This window comes from Rutidosis leptorrhynchoides, chromosome 9, assembly GCF_046630445.1.
Source record: "Rutidosis leptorrhynchoides isolate AG116_Rl617_1_P2 chromosome 9, CSIRO_AGI_Rlap_v1, whole genome shotgun sequence".
In the NCBI taxonomy this organism is placed as follows: Eukaryota; Viridiplantae; Streptophyta; class Magnoliopsida; order Asterales; family Asteraceae; genus Rutidosis; species Rutidosis leptorrhynchoides.
In genome coordinates this window covers 360221888-360248903 of record NC_092341.1, presented here as the reverse complement: position 1 = coordinate 360248903, position 27016 = coordinate 360221888, and positions in this window count along the sequence as shown.

The following is a 27016-nucleotide window of genomic DNA, read 5'->3' as shown; positions in this document are numbered from 1 at the left end:
TGTTTATTCTCAGGTTTGAATGAAATCTTCCGCTGTGCATTTGCTCATTTTAGATATATTACTTGGAGTCATTCATGGCATATTTCAAAAGACGTTGCATTCAAGTCGTTGAGTTCAATTGAGATTATTATTAATTAAATGACGGATTAGGTCATTTATAGGTTGGATATTATGAAATGGTATGCATGCCTGTTAACTTTCGATGTAATGAAAGGTTGTCTTTTAAAAATGAATGCAATGTTTGTAAAATGTATCATATAGAGGTCAAATACCTCGCGATGTAATCATATGTTATTGTATTCGTCCTTATGGATTGGGACGGGTCGCTTCAAATTTTCATCATTATCATTTAATCTTAGAAAATTCTAAGATATCATCATATCTTTCATTATAAATATCCTCTATATTTCTGAAGATATCTTCATAACTATTCTTGTCCGCAATTAATTATCTATTTGCGATATCATAAAGAAAACTGTTTAGTTTCTATATTCTGTAACATACAAGTTTAAATTATAAATGTTTTGAAGAATTGTTGGGAATTGAAGCATGAGTTAGTATAATATAATGATGTCAGACCAACGTGATTATATTACAGTAAGTCATGCTAAATTTTTAATGGAGGATGATGATTCATAGATTTTATAATCATCATTTGCCATGTTACATGACTCTTACATTCTACCTAATCTCTAAACATATCAAGAACATATATTCTTGATAGTTCTATCTGGTAATTTGACAAATCAAGATCGTGCTATTGCTTTCTTAGAACATTAATTATGTTCATTCGAAACTTCATACCTACGAATTCTGGACCATTACTTGCTTTACAAAAGCATGAAGCTTCGACATATAAGGGAAAATATAAAGCCCGATAACGACACCGAAATTACAAACCGTGTATATCAATGCGTATAGCAATATAAAGACACTGGAGAATAATAAACACTATAATCCCTAGAGCATAGTAGAAGTAAACAGACTCCTCTAGGGGGAGCTGTAAAAGAAGGATGATTGTGGCGATAACCAATATAAGGTCAAGAACAAAAACTGGATTGAGCATTTTCACAATTTTTTAAAAGTATGAATCGAGAAAGAAAGTATAGAAGTGGTGAAGATAATGAAAAGAAAGAAGCTAATTTATAGTAAAATTCCAGACACAGCAATCAAGGCAATTTACCGCATTTAATCAAAGAAAATCCCAAAATTCCTTAATTACCGGAGAATCAAATCTTATAAAGATTATGAAAATTTCTTTAAGTCCCTTGAATTCCGAAAATCAACTTTAGCTATGTCAAAAGTTAAGACGAACATTTAATATCCTCATTTCACTCTTTTGTGGTAGCTTCGCTTATACCCTTCCTATAATCGAATCATTTTATCCATATTATTCAAAGGAGATAAAACTCTATTTTTCAACTCATATTCATCATTAAAATGTTCTTGTTGTCAACAATGACAATCTTTATCAAATTTCATGACTGTGATTTTCACGAACTCCTCTCTGTTTTGTCTGCTCTAATATTGCATCATAAACACTCAAGGTTTTAAATGAGCTCAATACTATTCATAACACATTTCATGTGTTCAGTTTACTGAAATGCTTGTATAACACCATCATCCCTTTTGAGGATAACCTAGTCAAATGACACTCTTGTTAATCCTTTAGATAACCTCCGCATTAATGATAAAATGCACTTCATAGAAGAACCTATAGAAATTATGGTTCAAACTCTTGAAACAAAACAATATTCTATCCGTTGGAATTCACGAAAGGCCCCGAGTATACCCGGGAACGTGAAAACCAAATAAAACAAAAATATCCTCACCTATTTACAAACAACGCCGACTGATGGCAACAACTAAATTTCGGGATGAAATTTATTTTAACGGGTAGGTACTATGACAACTCGGAAATTTTCGATTAAATTTAAACTTAATCCTTATGTAATTCTGACAAGATAATCAAAGTCAGTTAAACTGAATCTCAAAATTTTTGAACTATTTTCAAAAATTTAATTATCTTTCGACTAATTCCAACGATGCACGAACCTTGTGTGTAAATAAATATGTATGTGTGTGTGTATATATATATATATACATATATACGCATATAATTTCTATACATAATATATATTATATGTATATTGTAATAAATATATAAAATGTATAAGTATTAAATATTCAAGATATGTTATATATTATATATAATATTAATATATTGCATTAAATTACAAGTTAACATATAAATGTTATATTAATTTCATTATTAACATTTGTATTAATTATTATTATTGTAAAAATAATATTATTATTATCATTAATAATATTATTTTTATAATCATTTTTATTAATATTACATTTTATTAGTAATATAATTATTATTAATAGTATTATTATTATTAATATTATTATTATTATTTGTATTATTATTATTATTATTATTATTATTATTAATTTTATATTATCAAATTATTATTAAATTAGTTATTAATATATTTAATAATAATATTAATTAAAAGTCAAAAAATATGTTCCAATCAGTTATTAATAAATCAAATTTTTTATTTTTCGTGATATGCTATATCTACTTTTAGTTTTTTTTGTAATCGTGAATCAGCATTATCATTTTTTTATATTTCCTGATTATTTTATAGCTGCTCTTGATACTTTTTATATTTTTTTCGGTTCTTGTCGAGGAGATGGATTTTGACAACCCACAATTACTCTATAAATCAATCAACTATATGCTAAACGGATCATTAAATTATTGCTGTGTAAGAATTTAAAACAGAAATATATATATTTTTTTATTCTCGCTGACCTCTGTTTTGTTCATAATTCCAAAAATCACAAAATCTAATTCCATTTTAAAATCCTTAAACGCAGTTGTGTTAGGAATAATCCATTCAAACTATCTGCAAAATCCTAAGTTCCAATTCATCTTATTGAATCCGAATTTTTGAGTCAAAGTTCAAAAAAAAAGTCAACTGAAGTGTTCATAGTAAAATTCGAGTCCGTTTTAATGATTTTGGATCAATTGATGATTCAAACAGTTTCTAGGAAGGTTTTACTACATAATTCGTGTAGAAAGTGTTAGCTAAAATGGTACTAAATCCAAAAATCAAAGTTGAGTTCATGGGTGTTCATCACGTCACTGTTGCTGCTGCTGGGATTATTTTAGATTGGTCTATTGATTTAATTCACCTAGAAGGTTGTTCTGTTTATTTTATAAATCCTAAAACCCATTTCAATTTCTTGATGTTATGATTGATTTGGTCTCTATCGATTTACATATGAAGAAGAAGAAGAAACAGAAAAGGCAGGTTTAATATAATTAAGTTGTGATTAAAATCAGAAAAACGAGGACAGAAGGATGGTTTGGGTGTTTGTCGGGTTAGCGAGAGGTCACGGGTTCGAACCCCGTCTTGGGCAATTTTTTTAGAAAAAGCCTATAAGGTAGTTTTCATTTTTATTATTATTATCATTATTATTGTTATTATTAGTATTATTATTATTATTGTTATCATTAAGTATTAGAATTATAATTATAATTAGTATTATTATTAAAACTATCATTATTATCATTTTAAATATTATTATCATTATTATGATTATTATTATTATTATTATTATTATTATTATTATTATTATTATTATTATTATTATTATTATTATTATTATTTTTTTGAAAACAATACAAATTATTATTATTATCATTGTTAATAATACTAGTATCATTTTATATCTATAAGTATTATTATTAATGTTATCATTATTATTATTATTATTATTATTATTATTATTATTATTATTATTATTATTATTATTATTATTATGATTATCTTTATTAGTATTATTATTATTAAAAAGTATTATCATTATTATCATTTTTACAAAAATTAACATTTTTGCTATCATCAAAACTATATTATTATTATTATTATTATTATTTCTAAAACCTTATTATGATTATTATCATTTTTACTACTAGTATTATTATTGTTATTACCAAATAATACAACTCTTTATTCATTATCATTATTAAAGTCATTTTATCAAACAAATACTTATACATAGAATATATATATATATATATATATATATATATATATATATATATATATATATATATATATATATATATATATATATATATATATATATATATATATATATATATAACAAGTGAAATAATATATATATAATTTTAAGAAAATTCTAAGATATCATCATATCTTTCGTTATAAATATCCTCTAAATTTCTAAAGATATCTTCATAACTATTCTTGTCTGCAATTAATGATCTATTTGCGATATCATAAAGAAAACTGTTTAGTTTCTATATTCTGTAACATACAAGTTTAAATTATAAATGTTTTGAAGAATTGTTGGGAATTGAAGCATGAGTTAGTATAATATAATGACGTCAGACCAACGTGATTATATTACAGTAAGTCATGCTAAATTTTTAATGGAGGATGATGATTCATAGACTTTATAATCATCATTTGTCATGTTACATGACTCTTACATTCTACCTAATCTCTAAACATATCAAGAACATATATTATTGATAGTTCTATCTGGTAATTTGACAAATCAAGATCGTGTTATTGCTTTCTTAGAACATTAATTATGTTCATTCGAAACTTCATACCTACGAATTCTGGACCATTACTTGCTTTACAAAAGCATGAAGCTTCGACATATAAGGGAAAATATAAAGCCCGATAACGACACCAAAATTACAAATCGTGTATATCAATGCGTATAGCAATATAAAGATACGGGAGAATAATAAACACTATAATCCCTAGAGCATAGTAGAAGTAAACAGACTCCTCTGGGAGGAGCTGTAAAAGAAGGATGATTGTGGCGATAACCAATATAAGGTCAAGAACAAGAACTAGATTGAGCATTTTCACAATTTTTTAAAAGTATGAATCGAGAAAGAAAGTATAGAAGTGGTGAAGATAATGAAACGGAAGAAGCTAATTTATAGCAAAATTTCAGACACAACAATCAAGGCAATTTACCGCATTTAATCAAAGAAAATCCTAAAATTCCTTAATTACCGGAGAATCAAATCTTATAAAGATTATGAAGATTTCTTTAAGTCCCTTGAATTTCGGAAATCACCTTTACCTATGTCAAAAGTTAAGACAAACATTTAATTTCCTCATTTCACTTTTTTGTGGTAGCTTCGCTTATAGCCTTCCTATAATCGAATCATTTTATCCATATTATTCAAAGGAGATAAAACTCTATTTTTCAACTCATATTCATCATTAAAATATTCTTGTTGTCAACAATGACAATCTATATCAAATTTCATGACTGTGATTTTCACGAACTCCTATCTGTTTTGTCTGCTCTAATATTGCGTCATAAACACTCAAGGTTTTAAATGAGCTCAATACTATTCATAACACATTTCATGTGTTCAGTTTACTGAAATGCTTGTATAACACCATCATCCCTTTTGAGGATAACCTAGTCAAATAACACTCTTGTTAATCCTTTAGATAACCTCCGCATTAACGATAAAATGCACTTCATAGAAGAACCTGTAGAAATTATGGTTCAAACTCTTGAAACAAAACAATATTCTATCCGTTGGAATTCACGAAAGGCCCAGAGTAGACCTGGGAATGTGGAAACCAAATAAAACGAAAATATCATCACCTATTTACAAACAACGCCGACTGATGGCAACAACTAAATTTCGAGACGAAATTTCTTTTAACGGGTAGGTACTATGACAACCTAGAAATTTCCGATTAAATTTAAACTTAATCCTTATGTAATTCTGACACGATAATCAAAGTCAGTTAAACTGAATCTCAAAATTTTTGAACTATTTTCAAAAATTCAATTATCTTTCAACTAATTCCAACGATTCATGAACCTTGTGTGTAAATAAATATGTATATATATATATATATATATATATATATATATACATATATACGCATATAATTTCTATACATAATAAATATTATATGTATATTATAATAAATATATAAAATGTATAAGTATTAAATATTCAAGATATGTTATATATTATATATAATATTAATATATTACATTAAATTACAAGTTAACATATAAATGTTATATTAATTTCATTATTAACATTTGTATTAATTATTATTATTATTGTAAAAATAATATTATTATTATCATTAATAATATTATTTTTATAATCATTTTTATTAATATTACATTTTATTAATAATATAATTATTATTAATAGTATTATTATTATTAATATTATTATTATTATTTCTATTATTATCATTATTATTACTTTTATATTATCAAATTATTATTAAATTAGTTATTAATATATTTAATAATAATATTAATTACAAGTCAAAAAATATGTTCCAATCAGTTATTAATAAAACAAATTTTTTATTTTTCGTGATCTGCTATATCTGCTTTTAGTTTTTTTTGTAATCCTGAATCAGCATTATCATTTTTTTATATTTCCTGATTATTTTATAGCTGCTCGTGATATTTTTTATATTTTTTTTCGGTTCTTGTCAAGGAGATGGATTTTGACAACCCACAATTACTCTATAAATCAATCAACTATATGCTAAACGAATCATTAAATTATTGCTGTGTAAGAATTTAAAACGGAAATATATATATTTTTTTCTTCTCGTCGACCTCTGTTTTGTTCATAATTCCAAAAACCATAAAATCAAATTCCATTTTAAAATCCTTAAACGCAGTTGTGTTAGGAATAATCCATTCAAACTTTTTGCAAAATCCTAAGTTCCAATTCATCTTATTGAATCCAAATTTTTGAGTCAAAGTTCAAAAACAAAAAGTCAACTGAAGTGTTCATAGTAAAATTCGAGTTCGTTTTAATGATTTTGGATCAATTGATGATTCAAACAGTTTCTAGGAAGGTTTTACTACATAATTCGTGTAGAAAGTTTTAGCAAAAACGGTCCTAAATCCAAAAATCAAAGTTGAGTTCATGGGTGTTCATCACGTCATTGTTGCTGCTGTTGGGATTATTTTTGATTGGTCTATTGATTTAATTCACATAGAAGGTTGTTCTGTTTATTTTATAAATCCTAAAACCCATTTCAATTTCTCGATGTTATGATTGATTTGGTCTCTGTCGTTTTACATATGAAGAAGAAAAAAGAAACAGAAAAGGCGGGTTTAATATAATTAAGTTGTGATTCTAATCAGGAAAACGAGGACAGAAGGATGGTTTGGGTGTTTGTCGGGTTAGCGAGGGGTCACGGGTTCGAGCCCCGTCTTGGGCAATTTTTTTTAGAAAAAGCCTATAAGGTAGTTTTCATTTTTATTATTATTATTATTATCATTATTATTATTATTATTAGTATTATTATTATTATTGTTATCATTAAGTATTAGAATTATAATTATTATTAGTATTATTATTAAAACTATCATTATTATCATTTTAAATATTATTATCATTATTATGATTAGAATTATTATTGTTATTATTATTTTGAAAACAATACAAATTATTATTATTATCATTGTTATTAGTACTAGTATCATTTTATATCTATATGTATTATTATTAATGTTATCATTATTATTATTATTAATATGATTATCTTTATTAGTAGTATTATTATTAAACAGTATTATCATTTTTACAAAAATTAACATTTTTGCTATCATCAAAACTATATCATTATTATTTTTTTAAAACCTTATTATGATTATTCTCATTTTTACTACTAGTATTATTATTGTTATTACAAAATAATACAACTCTTTATTCATTATCATTATTAAAGTCATTTTGTCAAACAAATACTTATACATAGAATATATATATAAGTATATATATATATATATATATATATATATATATATATATATATATATATATATATATATATATATATATATATATATATATATATATATATATATATATATATATATATATATATATATATATATATAAATATATAACAAGTGAAATAATATATATAAACTTATTCGATTACAAGTATATGTGTTAATATATATACTTGATATAGGCTTGTGAATCTGAGGTCAACTCTGTACTTGTTCAGTGCCATCCTATGCATATTTACTACAAACTATCGTATCGTATCGTGAGTTTTCATAGCTCCCTTTTTATATATATTTTTGGACTGAGAATACATGCGCAACTTTTATAATTGTTTTACATGTTAGACACAAGTACCAACTATTAAACTGTGCTATATCTGGCTATGTCCTACAAGTCCCCACTGTGATATTTTTAATTGCTTTTACATAATGCATTCTTAATTATTGGAGGTAGGCCTATCGGGAGTAACGTCCCCGATACATTTGACCAAGTCATTGTATTACTTAATAATAATTCAAACCGACAAGGACAGTACAACTTGTCACGGGGCAAATTTTGAAACTGTTTAGTCTAAATATCACAAACTTGGCACTACTTTTAGATCCCTGCGAGATCTACTTTTATAAATAAAAATCTTGTGGTCTATATCCATTACTAAAATCATTATTTATGACAAACCTATGAACTCACTCAACCTCGTGTTGACTTTTTAAGCATGTTTATTCTCAGGTACTTAAATATTGCTTCCGCTGTATATCTGATGCTTTGAATGATGATTTCTTGCCATGCTTGGAGTCTTCATGCATACTTACCAATTCATTTAAAAACATTTAATGCTCTAAATACAATGTAATCTATTTATCTTCCGCTGCAAAACTCAATAAAACGTCTCATATAGCGTCGTTTTTGTTTATACAACTGTGATTTGATATAATTAGTCACAAATACCCCAGGCCCCTATTTGGGGGTGTGACAACTATGTTGGATGTATTAAAATTAAGTCCTGATTAAATATCACACATATGCAATTTAACTGACCGGTTCAACAAGAGTTCTCATTAGTAAACACAAAAATTCAGATTACACAATGCAGGGTTCCCTGTCAATGAAGACCTCTAAACTGTGGCAAATCAAATTGACTAACTTAAAGACTCGAACTGCGAAGCAGAGTTCTCTGTAAGCAACAACCGTTCTAGCGTTCGCTATACACGATCAACCCCTATATCAACTAATACACAAATTAATTCAGTTTCCTTGGTCCAGATAAAGTCCAATTACCCAACCCAAATAACCACCTGGAAATAATTATGACAGACTCCAATAAACGTCACTAAATTGGACAACCACAATCAATCAAATAACATAGGATTAAGTACTTGAAAATATATGTAACAGACTCCAACGAGTGTTCACTCTATTAGACAATCACATACACCAATTAATTTGAATAAAAATATCAACAAGAATTTTCATGTGTTCAAGCAATAAGTCATCATATATACGATAATCAATCATAAAAATACACCCAACATAGTATTTAGCCTAAGTGAAAATATTTAGCTCATAATCATAATATAAATTGAATACAAACACAAATAATTAATGCATAAATAAATTATTATCACATAGACATGAATAATAAAATTAACAAGCATAATAAATAAGTGTTGTAAACAATAATTAAAATACAGTACGGATTATGAGTTAAATAATAAGAGTAAAAGACAAAAGTTAAAATTCAAACCAAACTCTTCTTTTTCTTTTGCTGTGTGCATTGACCAACAAAACCCAAGAGATGGGGTTAATTTCCTTTCCAAGCTATATTCTTCTTCTGCCACAATTTGGCATGCGGCCCCCACACCAACCAAACAACAAATTAAATCGCACTTGCTTCTTTCTTTCTTTCTTTTTGGATTTCGACAGAAACAAGAACAAAGGTGGGGCCACCATGATTTCTCCCTCTCTTCTCTTTGTGGCTTGCGATAGAAACACAACCCCCAAAGGGGTCCCACACAGCTGCAACCCTCAAACAAAAACCTACTGTATATGGCTACTCAACTTGAGGCTCAAAGTGGATATTGGGTTATCCATTTAATTTAATAAAATGGCCCATAGGACATGAGTAGATGGATTAGAAAAAAAGTATGATAGCCCATATAAATTAATTTAGCTCCAAATGTTACTCAAGTGGACTTTAACTCTACGACTCATCTTTAATTTATTTTTGTGTCCGGTCATCAAAACAACGCTTCCTCTCTGCATCTAAAATTCAACTTCTAGTTTCTTCATACTCGACTTCTATCATCCATTAATTATGACTTTATCACCTGATTCTCCATTTAAGCTTCAAAACACATAGAAATCACCAAAAACACCTCAAGTAATCTTCTTGACTCTAAAACTCATATCTTCCATAATAACCGAAAATTATCTCTAAACCGTATCCAAAAGGACCAAAATATGAACGATATTGCTAAGATAAACGTATGTAAAATATGCAATATCAAATCACCCTACACTAGAGTCTTGCTTGTCCTCAAGCAAATTCGACTCGAAAATAATCTTCTACCAAATGATAACGTCTTCATAAATATAAGTAGATTCAACGAACAATAACCAAATGAGAAACTATCGTGGGTACGGTTTTGGACTAGATATCAACCATGGCTCCCACTTACATTCCCAAAATAACACTTTCCTAAACCTCAAGCAATATGTAATGAATAAAGTAACCAAAGATAGTCTCGAATAGCGTACCATAATAATGAGGTAGAGAATCTCGAGCCATAATATATAGTCTTCAAAGAAACCAGGAATCAAGTGGGAACCGCGCACCAAGGATATAGCAAACGAACATATGTGCCAAAAAGAACGCATAGGCTACCCCGAAATTGGTCAAGCCAAGCCTCCAAGAAGTACCTAACACCGTAATGATGTCGGTAAGAAAATAATGTAGCTTAGGAGGATACTACATTACGTCCAGATATCATCGATAGTCATGAGGTAACCATCTAATCTGTTAAATCAATCATGAAGATTAAGGTTCATCAGGCTTAAAAGCTGATTAATCTTAAGGAGATCATCCTTCCGGGGATCTGATAAATCACTGACATTTTGTGTGTGCATGGTGCCTCCCCGTTTTACGAGACAGATCTCCCTCATCGAGAAAAGTCTGACCACCAGTTCCCTGTTTGATGCTGAGGCCTGGTGGATTTCCAGCCGATGTTAGAGAAGACTTTTCAAGATTGTTTGTCAACCTACAACTGGTCTGGACTACATCTTATGACATAAGTCATCAAGTGTGTCGGTCGGGAGACTTGACTCCCTTGAGGGTGGAATAGATACATCCTATGGTCATAAAAGGTGGTCGGACGCAACATTGTCCTTGTTAGGAGAAACAATGAGGATCGCCCTATTAAAGTTTTCGATCTAGCGCATGGCCCAATTTTGACCACGCGATCCAATCACCGCTCTTACGATTGACACCCGTTTTGGTACATGTGACCTACTAGTGAATTCCTAAGAATTCGTAGGATTTTACATTCAATAGTAATGAACATGGTTCGGTTTACAGCTAGTGTCACCCACAGTTGCCCTGAGTTTTGAAAAATGACACGGAACAAGTATAATTTCTGAGCCAACTAAACCCGGTATCGGCGTAGGGCGGAAAGAATACAGGAAATGACATTATGTACCCGTCAATTCGTAGGTAACAACTTGTCAGTTTTCATAGCATAAGATTTTGGCTTCTTTGAAATCACGAACTAAACCATAAAAATTTTAAAATTCCCCGAAAATGGCCTAAAACGTGATGTTTCACTCTTTTTAAAGTTCAAAATACCAAGCCATATGTAAACCAACACTCATGTTTCAAAAAATATATTTTTCCAACCCGCAAGAATTTACATCCCCACCCCACACTTGAGACAAGTAATGTCCCCATTACTTGAGATCAAAAATAGATTAAATTCGAAAAGGTAAAAGGAGAAATAAGGTAAAACTTGCCAAGTTACAACCATGAACCGCGGAATGCTAGTGACAGACCGGCCTGCACTCAATGACATTCCACAATAGCTATCACGCGATGTTCATCATCAAAAGTACCTGCAATGAATCTAAACAAATATACAATACTCTATAAAAATGGCGCATTTCATCGAGTTTGCACCTAACTCGACCCCCATAATCAGCCTTTAGTGGGGTCCGAATCACCCACACTTAGCTGACGGTACGAGAAATCGGTAGAGTATGTTCCATGAATCAGCAATGTCAACCAGTCATTTACACCGCGGGTTGTGAACATTAACTTTGGGAGTTCATCTACCTTCTTCATGGAGAACTCTAAAATAACCCGAAATTTAGAAGACCTGTCACCCTTAAAATCAGATTGGGATACTCGAATGTACCCCATGGTTATGCTTAAATCAAATGGGTCATGGTAAACCGTCTCCTCCACACTATACACACCATGATATCCACCCGATAATAAATAATCACTCTCCTCAATTTCAACATCCTCTAAAACAAGTGTGGACCCGCTCTGTATCTCAACTATGGAACGAGACTCAACCCCTAACTTCAATTCCTCTAACTCCTCAGTAGTAGGCTCATAACCATTAGCCATGAGAACGGCAAACAATCTATCTTCATCAACCATAACAACCTGTTCCTCACCAAATGAGCAAAGAAGAAAATCATGTAACTCTGGAAATTCCAGTAATAGCTCCGAATTTGCCATCAACCCTGCAATTGACAAAAACAAGAAAGAAATAAAAGCACCGACACTAAACAAAGTAATAATAATAAAAAAATCTAAATCTAAAACAGAAACTAAATTAATCACAAACTAGTAAACAATCTCAAATTAACACACAACAGTCCCCGACAGCGGTGCCAAGAACTTGATGTGTAAAATCGTGTATATTATTTATCAATGAAAAATACCAGTTATTAATAGATTACACACTAACGGGCAGCGTACCTGATCGTGTAACAGTATAGATATTGGTAAAATCCAAGATCGTTCCAAGGACAGTTTAACTCAATTCAAGATTATTGACTAATAAGTGATTAAACAAATAAAGGAAATAAAGGAAATTACGAATAATAGGGTTGGCTATTTAAAGATTAGCCAAATCAGAAACAATTTAAAAACTTAAAGACAATATTTTTGGTGTTTTATATTAATAAAATGAAATTAAGATAGATTTCAACAGATGATGAAAAATATGTTCACCTAGGCTTTCTTCACTGTGTTGGATGTATTAAAACTAAGTCCTGATTAAATATCACACATATGCAATTTAACTGACCGGTTCAACAAGAGTTCTCTTTAGTAAACACAACAATTCAGATTACACAATGCAGGGTTCCCTGTCAATGAAGACCTCTAAACTGTGGCAAATCAAATTGACTAACTTAAAGACTCGAACTGTGAAGCAGAGTTCTCTGTAATCAACAACCGTTCTAGCGTTCGCTATACACGATCAACCCCTATATCAACTAATACACAAATTAATTCAGTTTCCTTGTTCCAGACAAAGTCCAATTACCCAACCCAAATAACCACCTAGAAATAATTATGACAGACTCCAATAAACGTCACTAAATTGGACAACCACAATCAATCAAATAACATAGGATTAAGTACTTGAAAATATATGTAACAGACTCCAACGAGTGTTCACTCTATTAGACAATCACATACACCAATTAATTTGAATAAAAATATCAACAAGAATTTTCATGTGTTCAAGCAATAAGTCATCATATATACGATAATCAATCATAAAAATACACCCAACATAGTCTTTAGCCGAAGTGAACATAAAATATTTAGCTCATATTCATAATATAAATTGAATACAAACACAAATAGTTAACGCATAAATAAATTATTATCACATAGACATGAATAATAAAGTTAACAAGCATAATAAATAAGTGTTGTAAATAAAAACCTACTGTCCTTCTTTTATCAATTGTATTTATAGGGCTACTCAACTTGAGGCTCAAAGTGGATATTGGGTTATCCATTTAATTTAATAAAATGGCCCATAGGACATGAGTAGATGGATTAAAAAAAAGTATGATAGCCCATATAAATTAATTTAGCTCCAAACGTTACTCAAGTGGACTTTAACTCTACGACCCATCTTTAATTTATTTTTGTGTCCGGTCATCAAAACAACGCTTCCTCTCTGCATCTAAAATTCAACTTCTAGTTTATTCATACTCAACTTCTATCATCCATTAATTATGACTTTATCACATGATTCTCCATTTAAGCTTCAAAACACATAGAAATCACCAAAAAACACCTCAAGTAATCTTCTTGACTCTAAAACTCATACCTTCCATAATAACCGCAAATTATCTCCAAACCATATCTAAAATGACCAAAATATGAATGATATTTCTAAGATAAACGTATGTAAAATATGCAATATCAGAGTTAATATGACCTTTTAAAAAGTGCCCTATTATACCTGTTAGGACCTTAAATAAATTTCGTAAATCAACATATATGACACCATTAGTAAAAGGTCCTATTTAATCTCATTATAGGACCCTTTTTAAAAAGGTCTCAAGTTATGATAGGAACTTTAAAAAGTGTCCTATTAGTTATACCTTTTAGGACCCTAGATAAATTCCATCAATCAACATATATGACACCATTAATAAAAGATCCTATTTAATCTCGTTATAGGACCCTTTTAAAAAGGTCACAAGTTATGTTAGGACCTTTAAAAACTGTCCTATTAGTTATATCTTTTAGGACCCTAAATAAATTTCGTCAATTAACATATAGGACACCATTACTAAAAGGTCATATTTAATCCCATTATAGGACCCTTTTTAAAAAGGTCACAAGTTATTATAGGACCTTTAAAATATTAGTTATACATTTTAGAACCCTAAATAAATTCCATCAATCAACATACAGGACACCATTACTAAAAGGTCCTATTAAATTCCATTATAGGACTCTTTTTAAAAAGGTCACAAGTTATAATAGGATCTTTAAAAAATGTCCTATTAGTTATACCTTTTAGGACCCTAAATAAATTCCGTCAATCAACATATAGGACACCATTACTAAAAGGTCCTTTTTAATCCCATTACAGGACTCTTTTTAAAAAGGTCACAAGTTAAGATAGGACCTTTAAAAAGTGTCCTATTAGTTATACTTTTTAGGACCCTAAATAAATTTCGTCAATCAACATATAGGACACAATTACAAAATAGTCCTAAATAGTAGTCTGTTAGGACCCTTTCCATGATCCTGTTAGGATCCTGAAATAATGATCCTAATATGTACTTTTTTAGGACCTTCGCTTTTTTGACAAAAAAAGGGTCCTAAAATGCCGTTTTTCTTGTAGTGACAATTCACATGTGAAGATATCACTTATCCTAAGATCTAAAAGTGCAAAATTCACCTTTAAAAATAGTAAATGTCATTCGGAATCTAAACTGCTTTGAACGGGGGAAAGCCTTAAGAAAGTCTTGCTCGTAACGCCGTTTTCTAGTTATCTTGCGAAAATGGACCTATTCTGCAATTGAAAATTTTTCGGAAAATTCTCCACAAAATTTTGACCGATTTTGTGGGGAATGTAGTGACTTTAAATATGTGTTTTGCGACCATTAATTCTCATCAAAACGAAACTACACTCTCATATATTCACATTCAATATGAAATTTAGAAACAAAAATAAAAATAAGGTTATGAATCTAGAGAAATAAAAAAGCCAGCTAAAAATACTCGAACAATAAAACAAAGATGTTATAAAAGCAGCAACATTTTGTAGCTAGTGATGAGATAGTTACCCCAACATGATTCTTAATGTACCTAAATATAATATTAAAAAAAATAAGTGTCATAGTGGTATTTAAATAGGCACAACAATTCACATGTGAAGGTATTACTTATCCTAAGATCTAAAAGTGCAAAATCCACCTTTAAAAATAGTAAAATGTCATTTTTGGAATCTAAACTGCTTCGAACGGGGGAAAGCCTTAAGGAAGTCTTGCTCGTATAGCCTTTTTCTAGTTATCTTGCGAAAATAGGCCAAATCTACAATTGAAAATTTTTCGAAAAAGTTTCCACAAAATTTTGCCCGATTTTGTGGGAAATGTAGTGACTTCAAATATGTGTTTTGCGGCCATTAATTCTTATCAAAACGAAACTACACTCTTATATATTCGCATTCAATATGAAATTTAGAAACGAAAACAAAAATAAGGTTATGAATCTCGAGAAATAAAAAAGTGGCTAGAAATACTCGAACAATAAAACAAAGACGTTATAAAAGCATCAACGTTTTGTAGCTATTGGTGAGATAGTAACCCCAACACAATTCTCAATGTACCTAAATACAATATTAAATAATAAAAAGTGTCATAGTGGTATTTAAACAGGCACAACAATTCACATGTGAAGGTATTACTTATCCTAAGATCTAAAAGTGCAAAATTCACCTTTAAAAATAGTATAATGTCATTTTCGGGATATAAACTGCTTCGAATAGGGTAAAGCCTTAAGGAAGTCTTGCTCGTAATGCCTCTTTCTAGTTATCTTCCGAAAATGGGCCTAGACTGCATTTGAAAAAATTTTCGGAAAATTTTCCACAAAATTTTGCCCGATTTTGTGGGGAATGTAGTGACTTCAAATATATGTTTTGCGGCTATTAATTCTCATCAAAACGAAACTATACTCTCATATATTCGCATTCAATATGAAATTTAGAAACGAAAACAAAATAAGGTTATGAATCTAGAGAAATAAAAAAGCGGCTAAAAATACTCGAACAATAAAACAAAGTCGTTATAAAAGTAGCAACGTTTTGTAGCTAGTGGGGAGATAGTAACCCCAACATTATTCTTAATGTACCTAGATACAATATTAAATATAAACAAATGTCATAGTGGTATTTAAACAAGCATAACAATTCACATGTGAAGTTATTACTTATCCTTAGATCTAAAAGTGCAAAATTCACCTTTAAAGATAGTAAAATGTCATTTTCAGAATCTAAACTGCTTCGAATGGGGTAAAGCCTTAAGGAAGTCTTGCTCGTAATGCCATTTTCTAGTTATCTTGCGAAAATGGGCCTAATCTGCAATTGAAAATTTTTCGGAAAATTCTCCACAAAATTTTGCCCGATTTTGTGGGGAATGTAGTGACTTCAAATATGTATTTTGCGACCATTAATTCTCATCAAAACGAAACTACACTCTCATATATTCGCATTCAATATGAAATTTAGAAACAAAAATAAAAATAACGTTATGAATTTAGAGAAATACAAAAGCCGGCTAAAAATACTCGAACAATAAAACATAGACGTTATAAAAGCAGCAACGTTTTGTAGCTAGTGGTGAGATACTAACCCCAACATGATTCTTAATGTACCAATATATAATATTAAAAAAAAATAAGTGTCATAGTGGTATTTAAACAGACACAACATTTTCTAGTTATCTTGCGAAAATAGGCCAAATCTGCAATTGAAAATTTTTCAAAAAATTTTCCACAAAATTTTGGCCGATTTTGTGGGGAATGTAGTGACTTTAAATATGTGTTTTACGGCCATTAATTCTCATCAAAATGAAACTACGCTCTCATATATTCGCATTCAATATGAAATTTAGAAAAGGAAACAAAAATAAGGTTATGAATCTAAAGAAATAAAAAAGCGGCTAAAAATACTCGAACAATAAAACAAAGACGTTATAAAAGCAACAACGTTTTGTAGCTATTGGTGAGATAGTAACCCCAACATGATTCTCAATGTACCTAAATACAATATTAAATAATAACAAGTGTCATAGTGGTATTTAAACAGGCACAACAATTCACATGTGAAGGTATTACTTATCCTAAGATCTAAAAGTGTAAAATTCACCTTTAAAAATAGTATAATGTCATTTTCGGGATATAAACTGCTTCGAATGGGGTAAATGTGATGACCCGAAAATTTTTGACCAAATTTAAACTCAATCTTTATATGTTTTCGACACGATAAGCAAAGTCTGTAATGTTAAAGTCTCAAAAATTTTGAAATGTGTTCATGTATTCAATTACCCTTTGACTACTCCCGATGATTCACGAACAATTATTTGTAAATAAATATGTATATATATATATATATATATATATATATATATATATATATATATATATATATATATATATATATATATATATATATATATATATGTATATGTAATAGTTTGAAATTAAAATATAATTTAAACATTAGAATTAAATATGTAAAATAGGATACAAAATAATATACAGAATAATTAAGTTGCTATCAAAACGAATCTATATATATGGTTTCTATACATAAATATTATTATAGGTATATTGTGATATATATTAAAATATATATACAAATTTAGTACTCAATATAAGTTATTATATACTATATAATATATGATCATTAAATATTACATGATTAATAATATATAATATTAATACATTAAATTTAATTACACAAACACCCCTTTACGCTCATCTTTTTAACCAAAACTCGAATTCGAATCTTTTCTCAAAATCTAATAATGTTGTTCTGTTAGGAATGATCAAATTTAACTATCTGTAAGTTTTCAAGCTCCAATTCTTTATATTAAGTTCAAATTTACGATTCAAAACTTAAATTCAAAAAGTCAAACAATTTGTTCATCAAAAAATTCGTAATTGTTTTAATGTTTCTGATTAAATTATTGATTCCTAAAGTTTCTAGGAAAGATTTAAAACACAATTCATGTTATAATTTTAACCTAAAATGATTTAAAATGTGAAATTCGATTTAGACTTCATAGTGTTCTTGACAGTGATATGCAATAACTTGAATTCGAATATGATTTCAAAATCTAAAAATGCAGAGTTATTAGAAATCATATAGTGAAGCTCTCTGTAAATTTTCAAGTCTCAATTTATGATATTGATTCTTAATTTTGAAGTCAAAGTTAAAATTTCAAAAGTCAACCTATTTGTTCTTCACAAAATTTGAACTCGTTTTAAGGTTTCTGTTGAAACTAATGATTTAGAAAGTTTATATTAAGGAATTAGAACTTATTTCATGAAGGAATCGAGGTCTAAAAATTGTCCAATCTTAAAAATCAAATTTTGTTCTTCGTTTATGTTTTCAAACTTACAGTTCCTGTTTCTGTTTTATTTTTTTATTTAATTGATCGAACATTCATAACAGATGAATATGATTAGATTTAAAATCCTAAAACTAAATGGATAATTTGTTGTTGTGATTTGGATTGGGTCCCTGGTCGATTTTGAACTGAAGAAGAAGAAGAAATTAGAACAGCAATAATACGAGTTATATTTAATCGGGTGTATTATAATTCAGAAAAATAAAAACGGAGCAATGGTCAAGTCTGGTTAGCGAGAGGTCATGGTTTGAGCCCGGTTCAGAGCAAGTTTTTTTAGAAAGGCTTTTGGAGGTAGTTTTTCAAAACCAATTTTTTTTATTATTATTGTTATTATTATTATTATTAGAATTATAATTATTATCGTTATTATTATTATGATTTTAATTATTAATATTATTATTAGTATTATAACTGTTATTATTATTATTATTATTACTAATAAAAGTATTAACTATCAAATATTATTATTACTATAATTAAGTATTAGTAAGTATTATCATTATTGTTAGTATTATTATTAAGTATAATGAATATTAGGGTTATTATTATGATTATCGTTATTTTTATTAATTATTGTTATTATTACAATTATTATAATTATTAATACTATTTTATTTTTACTAATATATGTATTATTATTATTGTTATTATTAGGATTATTATTAGTATTATTATTAATAGAATTATAAATAATGTTATCATTTTTATTAATATTAGTATTATCACTATTATTATTTCAAATATTATCTTAGTATTACTAAAGTACTATTTTAACAAACAAATAATATATATATATATATATATATATATATATATATATATATATATATATATAACATAACAAAATTTAATATTTTTATATAAAATAAAAATAAGTTATTAATATAAAAGTTATATCACTAATAATAATATATATATTTGTTCGATTACAAATATATGTTTTAATATATATATGAATGATATAGGTTCGTGAATCCGAGGCCAACCCTACACTTGTTCAATGCCGTCATATGTATTTTTACTACAAAATATAGTATCGTGAGTTTCATTTGCTCCCCTTTTAAATGCTTTTGCAATATATATTTTTGGGACTGAGAATACATGCGCTGATTTTATAAATGTTTGATGAAGTAGACACAAGTACTTGAAAATTATATTCTATGGTTGGATTATCGAAATCGAATATCACCCCTTTTAGCTTGGTAGCCTAAGAATTAGGGAACAGACACCCTAATTGACGCGAATCCTAAAGGTAGATCTACGGGCACTAACACCCCCATACTGGAAAATGTTATGCTTTAGTACTTCGAGTTTATATTATACAAACGAGTTTCTGTTTGGGGATATTCTATATGCATCTTGTTTGATGTCGGTTACCAGGTGTTCACCATATGAATGATTTTTATACACTTGCGAGTGTAATGTTATTTATGAAAAATGAAATCTTGTGGTCTATTAAAATAATAGAAATGATTGTTTTTGATGAACTAATGAACTCACCAACCTTTTGGTTGACACTTTTAAGCATGTTTATTCTCAGGTTTGAAAGAAATCTTTCGCTTTTCATTTGCTCATTTTAAAGATATTACTTGGAGTCATTCATGGCATATTTCAAAAGACGTTGCATTCGAGTCGTTGAAGTCAACAAGATTATTATTAACTCATTTATAGTTTGGATAGATTATGAAATGGTATGCATGCCTGTCAACTTTCGATGAAATGAAAGTTGTCGTTTTAAAGCGAATGCAATTTTGTAAAACTTATCATATAGAGGTCAAATACCTCGCAATGTATCCATATGTTATTGTATTCGTCCTTATGGATTAGGATGGGTCATCTCAGTAAATCCTTAAGGAAGTCTTGCTCGTAACGCCGTTTTCTAGTTATCTTGCGAAAATGGGCCTAGACTGCATTTGACAATTTTTTCGAAAAATTTTCCATAAAATTTTGCCCGATTTTGTGGGGAATGTAGTGACTTCAAATATATGTTTTACGGATATTAATTCTCATCAAAACGAAACTATACTCTCATGTATTCGCATTCAATATGAAATTTAGAAACAAAAATAAAATAAGGTTATGAATCTAGAGAAATAAAAAAGCGGCTAAAAATACTCAAACAATAAAATAAAGACGTTATAAAAACAGCAACATTTTGTAGCTAGTGGTGAGATAATAACCCCAACATGATTCTCAATGTACCTAGATACAATATTAAATATAAACAAGTGTCATAGTGGTATTTAAACAGGTACAACAATTCACATGTGAAGTTATTACTTATTCTAAGATCTAAAAGTGCAAAATTCACCTTTAAAATAGTAATATGTCATTTTCGGGATCTAAACTGCTTCGAATGGGGTAAAGCCTTTAGGAGGTCTTGCTCGTAACGCCGTTTTTTAGTTATCTTGTGAAAATGGGCCTAGACTGCTATTGAAATTTTTTTTCGGAGAATTTTCCACAAAAGTTTGCCCGATTTTGTGGGAAATGTAGTGACTTCAAATATATGTTTTGCGGCCATTAATTCTCATCAAAACGAAACTACACTCTCATATATTCGCATTCAATATGAAATTTAGAAACAAAAATAAAATAAGGTTATGAATCTAGAGAAATAAAAAAGCGGCTAAAAATACTCGAATAATAAAACAAAGACGTTATAAAAGCAGCAACGTTTTGCAGCTAGTTGTGAGATAGTAACCCCAACATGATTCTTAATGTACCTAAATACAGTATTAAATAAAAACAAGTGTCATAGTGGTATTTAAATAGACACAACAATTCACATGTAAAGGTATTACTTATCCAAAGATCTAAAAGTGCAAAATTCACCTTTAAAAATAGTAAAATGTCATTTTCGGAATCTAAAATACTTCGAACGGGGAAAGCCTTAACGAAGTCTTGCTCATAACTCCGTTTTCTATTTATCTTACAAAAATGGGACTAATCTGCCATTGAAATTTTTTTGAAAAATTCTCCACAAAATTTTGCTCGATTTTGTGAGGAAAGTAGTGACTTCAAATATGTGTTTTTCGGCCATTAATTCTCATCAAAACGAAACTACACTCTCATATATTCGCATTCAATATGAAATTTAGAAATAAAAACAAAAATAAGGTTATGAATCTAGAAAAATAAAAAAGCGACTAAAAATACTCGAACAATAAAACAAAGACGTTATAAAAGCAGCAACGTTTTGAAGCTAGTTGTGATATACTAACCCCAACATGATTCTCAATGTACCTAAATACAATATTAAATAAAAATAAGTGTCAAAGTGTTATTTAAATAGGCACAACAATTCACATGTGAAGGTATTACTTATCCTAAGATCTAATAGTCCAAAATTCACCTTTAGAAATAGTAAAATGTCATTTTCGAAATCTAAATTACTTCGAAGGGGGTAAAGCCTTAAGGAAGTCTTGATCGTAACACCGTTTTCTAGTTATCTTGCGAAATTTGGCCTAATCTCTAATTGAAAATTTTTCGGAAAATTCTCCACAAAATTTTGCCCCATTTTGTGGGGAATGTAGTGACTTCAAATATGTGTTTTGCAGCCATTAATTCTCATCAAAAAAAAAAAACTACACTCTCATATATTTGTATTCAATATAAAATTTAGAAACAAAAACAAAAATAAGGTTATGAGTCTAGAGAAATAAAAAAGCGGCTAAAATTACTCGAACAATAAAACAAAGACGTTATAAAAGCAGCAACGTTTTGTAGCTAGTGGTGAGATAGTAATCCCAACATGATTCTCAATGTACCTATATCTTCTATATTACTAATCTGGTAAGTTAAGTCCACGTGGCGAGTCCTGGTGCCTCCTCAGCCTTATCTTTTTTCTCATTATTTTGAATTATTTTCAATAATTGCAAGAAAATGACACGCGTCCTTTTTAACTATCCGCTTAACTATCGTTTTTTCAAAATTAGGGTTTTTTTTCAAAAAATCAACCCTAAATCGTTTTCCAGTTCTCTATCAACCGATCAATCGTGAGAAAATCCTACATCCGTTCTTCGTCCGCTCAATCCTTTCCTCCATAATTAGGGTTTATTTCATAATCGGTGTTCAATTCCTCATCAAATTCACGCACATAACGTTCCAATCGCATGAAACATACAATCAATTGCCTTCATATTATCACGATCCAATCGTTTGTGGTGTTTATTATCATCGAATGAATCATAATTCTTGATTAGAATTAATGATATTGTTACTATGTTGATGGAACGAAGATGAAGGATTGGTTAAGTGGTGGTTTTCGCCGTTAGTATCCATTCTTAATTAAACCGATGTTTGATCATTGCAGGTATCGTTATTTTTATTTTTATTTTTTGATCTGCATCAACCAGGTGAGAATAAACCGCAGGAAAGCAACCCTAATACAGATATCGAATCAGTTATCGGCAGATGGTTATCGTCTATCTGTGATCATCGCTAACAGGTCCAACACCTGCCAATTCAGCGCCATTAGAAGTTTTTCGCAAGTCTCTGCAATCAGATTCTTCATTCATCGATGCTGTCAAAAGAAATATGTAAGTAACCATACCAATTGATTGAGTCACTTTTTTGATTACCTTTATGGATTTGTACATATCAGGGGTCTAATGTGTTTACTTAGATTCCTTATCTTGTGATATGATATTTAAATAAAAATGGTATAATACGAGATGCTTTAATTGTTTTAGTCCTGCTTGAGATGTAGTGGGTGATCGTGTTTATGTCCACTGAGATGAAAAACTTCCTTTCACGATTCGCAATAAATTCTTCCATTTTTTTTTAACTTGCACTTAACTCTTCCCCGCTCCATCAGGCTGCACATTTTCCCCCAAATTCTTTATACCTTATTGCTAAACAACTCAATTCCAATCAAAATGACAAATATTTTTTTTATAGATACTACAACCAACTCTCAGTTTGTTCAACCACACCTATGCACTCCATAAGGTAATTTATGATTTAGCTATTATGTTTACTTATTGTAATACTTGTGTTCTCTTTTATTGAACTAACACAACAGACACATACACTTTACAAAATATTGTTGTAGTTTCAAAATATATATAATGCAATGTATCTTTATTGTTGTAGTCTCTAAATGTGGTAAAATGGGTCGGTATGGGCTGGGTGATGGCTCAAAATGGGTAATTTTTGAAGTATTTTGGGCAAGAAGATTTCTTTTACAAGTTTTCAAAAAATTAGCATTTTAAAAATATGAATACAAATATGATATTAGCCTATTATAATGAGGTTAAGAATCATATTGGAGTTATGCATATACAATATGCATAACTCAATTTTGACATCTGGACATCAGATAATAGTTTGACAAGGAATCTTTCTCAGTTTTTTTTTTTTTTTTTTTTTACTTTACAAATTTGACAACATTGTATGTACATATCAACAGGTCATTTCTGGTGGTTATAGTTGAGAAATGGACCGGGTAGTTTACTTAGGTATCAAATAATAACACTTCATGTTGGAATGGTCATTTATAACATGGCTCAAATGGGTTAGGTTTGTCTACAGACATGTACTCAGAGATGTACCCTGCTTACACTTCTAACCATTTAATTATTTGTTTATTTCATTATGTTAGAGCTCAAATGGAGTTTTGATTGAGTTTGTTCATAATAGAAAGCAACCAGCTTTGGGTCATTATCGTTTTAAAGATTACAAGATCCAGGTAATGTGCTCCTTTATATCACAAACTACATACACCTTAACTTCTTAAGTGGCTTTTAACGAAAAGTCACCATCAAATGCTTACTATTAAAAAGATAAATCGCCCAAGGTGCAATATCCTTATTTTTCCCCCAACATATTGATCGCCCTTTGTACATAAAGTATGAACCTATATGATTTTCTTGTGTAAATGACGTTGGTTTTGGAAACATGTAATGGTTGAATTTATAGTAAAAACATATTGTAAGTCATTTTAACTTTTATTCCATGTATATATACTGATATTTTGATTATATATAATGTGGTTGGATTTAGGATGTAATACTCACACGATTTGAGATTGTATGTGTAAATTGTATACAAGGTTAAAAAATTACCTACCTAATTCATTGTCGTTGCTATTTGTTGTTTTGGTAACTAATGTTTCTATAGTAATAAAAATGAGATTAGTATGAAGTATGTCATGAACTATTTATCTTCTCCCCCATTTTCACTCTGTTTTTTCCCGTGATGGAAATTTCTTTTTCCATTCAGCGTTTTGTCCGAAATAGAACCAATTAAATTATTATTAACGAGAGCTGCAATTGACTTTAGTGAAATTGTTTTTTTCTATAACTAAAATAACTTGTATTATAACAAAGCCATTTATTGAAAGATGGAATGATAAACAAAGCCATATTAGTGACTTTAGCTTTGGTATATTCTATTTGCAGGGGATTAAATAATATTGCAATCATGGCTCTTCATTTTTTTTAAGATTATTTCAGCTATGACTCACAAACAATAATTGTTTAATAAGTTCATAGTGCCTCTTCATTTTTTGTGTCTTTCAGTTTAGTTGTATCGCACAATTTCGGAGCTGCATAGCAGCTACCTTACTTGAATTACAGTAAGGAAGTACTAGGAGATTTTGTGTTTTTAACTTTATGACACATAAGTATATTATTTATGGTGTATTCTTGGTGGTCACCTATTAATTCATGATTTCATGTATATTTCGTATTCGTATATAGGTTATTATTGTAACTAATATTGGTGTCATGCAAGTGAAGAAACATACTGGTGTTATGGACATCAGAATCTGGGCATATTAGTCGATGGCTCCTGAGGCGCCTCCTTTATATCAACCTTAGGTAAGATTCTTATCATTGATGCAATGTACTTTCAATGTTTACTGCCTCCTAAATTGACATGAATTTAAAATCATAGAATTCGCCAAATTATATAATTTTCGTTATTTTATTCGTTATTATATAAATAGCTTTATACAAATAGCTTTATACAAATAGCTTTATATTGATAGCTTTATATAAATAGCGTTATCATAGTATCAGTGAAATTATACAAATTGACATGAATTCGTTATTATATATACATAGCTTTATATTGTTTGATTAAATGTTTGTGTCAATTAGGTAAAGTTCTTCTTTTCATATTTCCTCATTGTAGCAACTCACGATTAGTTCCAGATGTATCAACCCATTTTTATTTACGAGTGGTAAGATGGGTAGTTTGACCAGATTGGTTAACATGGTTTGTTAACTGGGAAAAAATAGGTTCATATTGGAATTGAATAAAGAAAAAACACCTCGGTCAGGTCGGGCAGGTTAAAATTCAAACAATTTAAGGTCTTACTTATGAGTGCATCACCTAACAAACCTTGTGTGGTAAAAAAAGATGCCATAACACATGCAGCTCTGATCTTATAAAAACTTGACCCTGATTAACCGCGATCAACTATATTCTATTTGGTTATTTTGATTATTGTTTAAAAATAATAGGATTGTATTCACTCATAATGTAAATTAAAGGTTCGGCAAAATCTTATTAGTAACTGAATTGAGTGAATGATAATGTTATATAACAACAGTGTGTTTAATATGTCAAGATGTTGTATATTGTGTCTCATTTACATTAAATAGGGTAATCTGAGTTGCTTTTTTATAGATCAATCATTTTTAAAATGTTAACTGAGGGATCAGACAAATTGGTTAAATGGGTCCAAAAGCACCTGAAGTTTTTTTATTAATCACTTTTGTTATAAATTAATATTAACGAATTGTGCCTTCTTGATTTCATAATTGTTATTGTTCTGTATTTTTGATGTTACAATAAACTTTCCTTATATTTTTAAGAATTGTGCATTTATGTCTTTTTTTAAAAGAAATAATTTTGAGTTTAAATTTGTGTTAGTCAAATTTATTGGATGATGTAAGGAGAAAAATGGATTGAAGTATCTCCACATCAGATATTTATAAGATTTGTCGAAGGCTACAATGATTA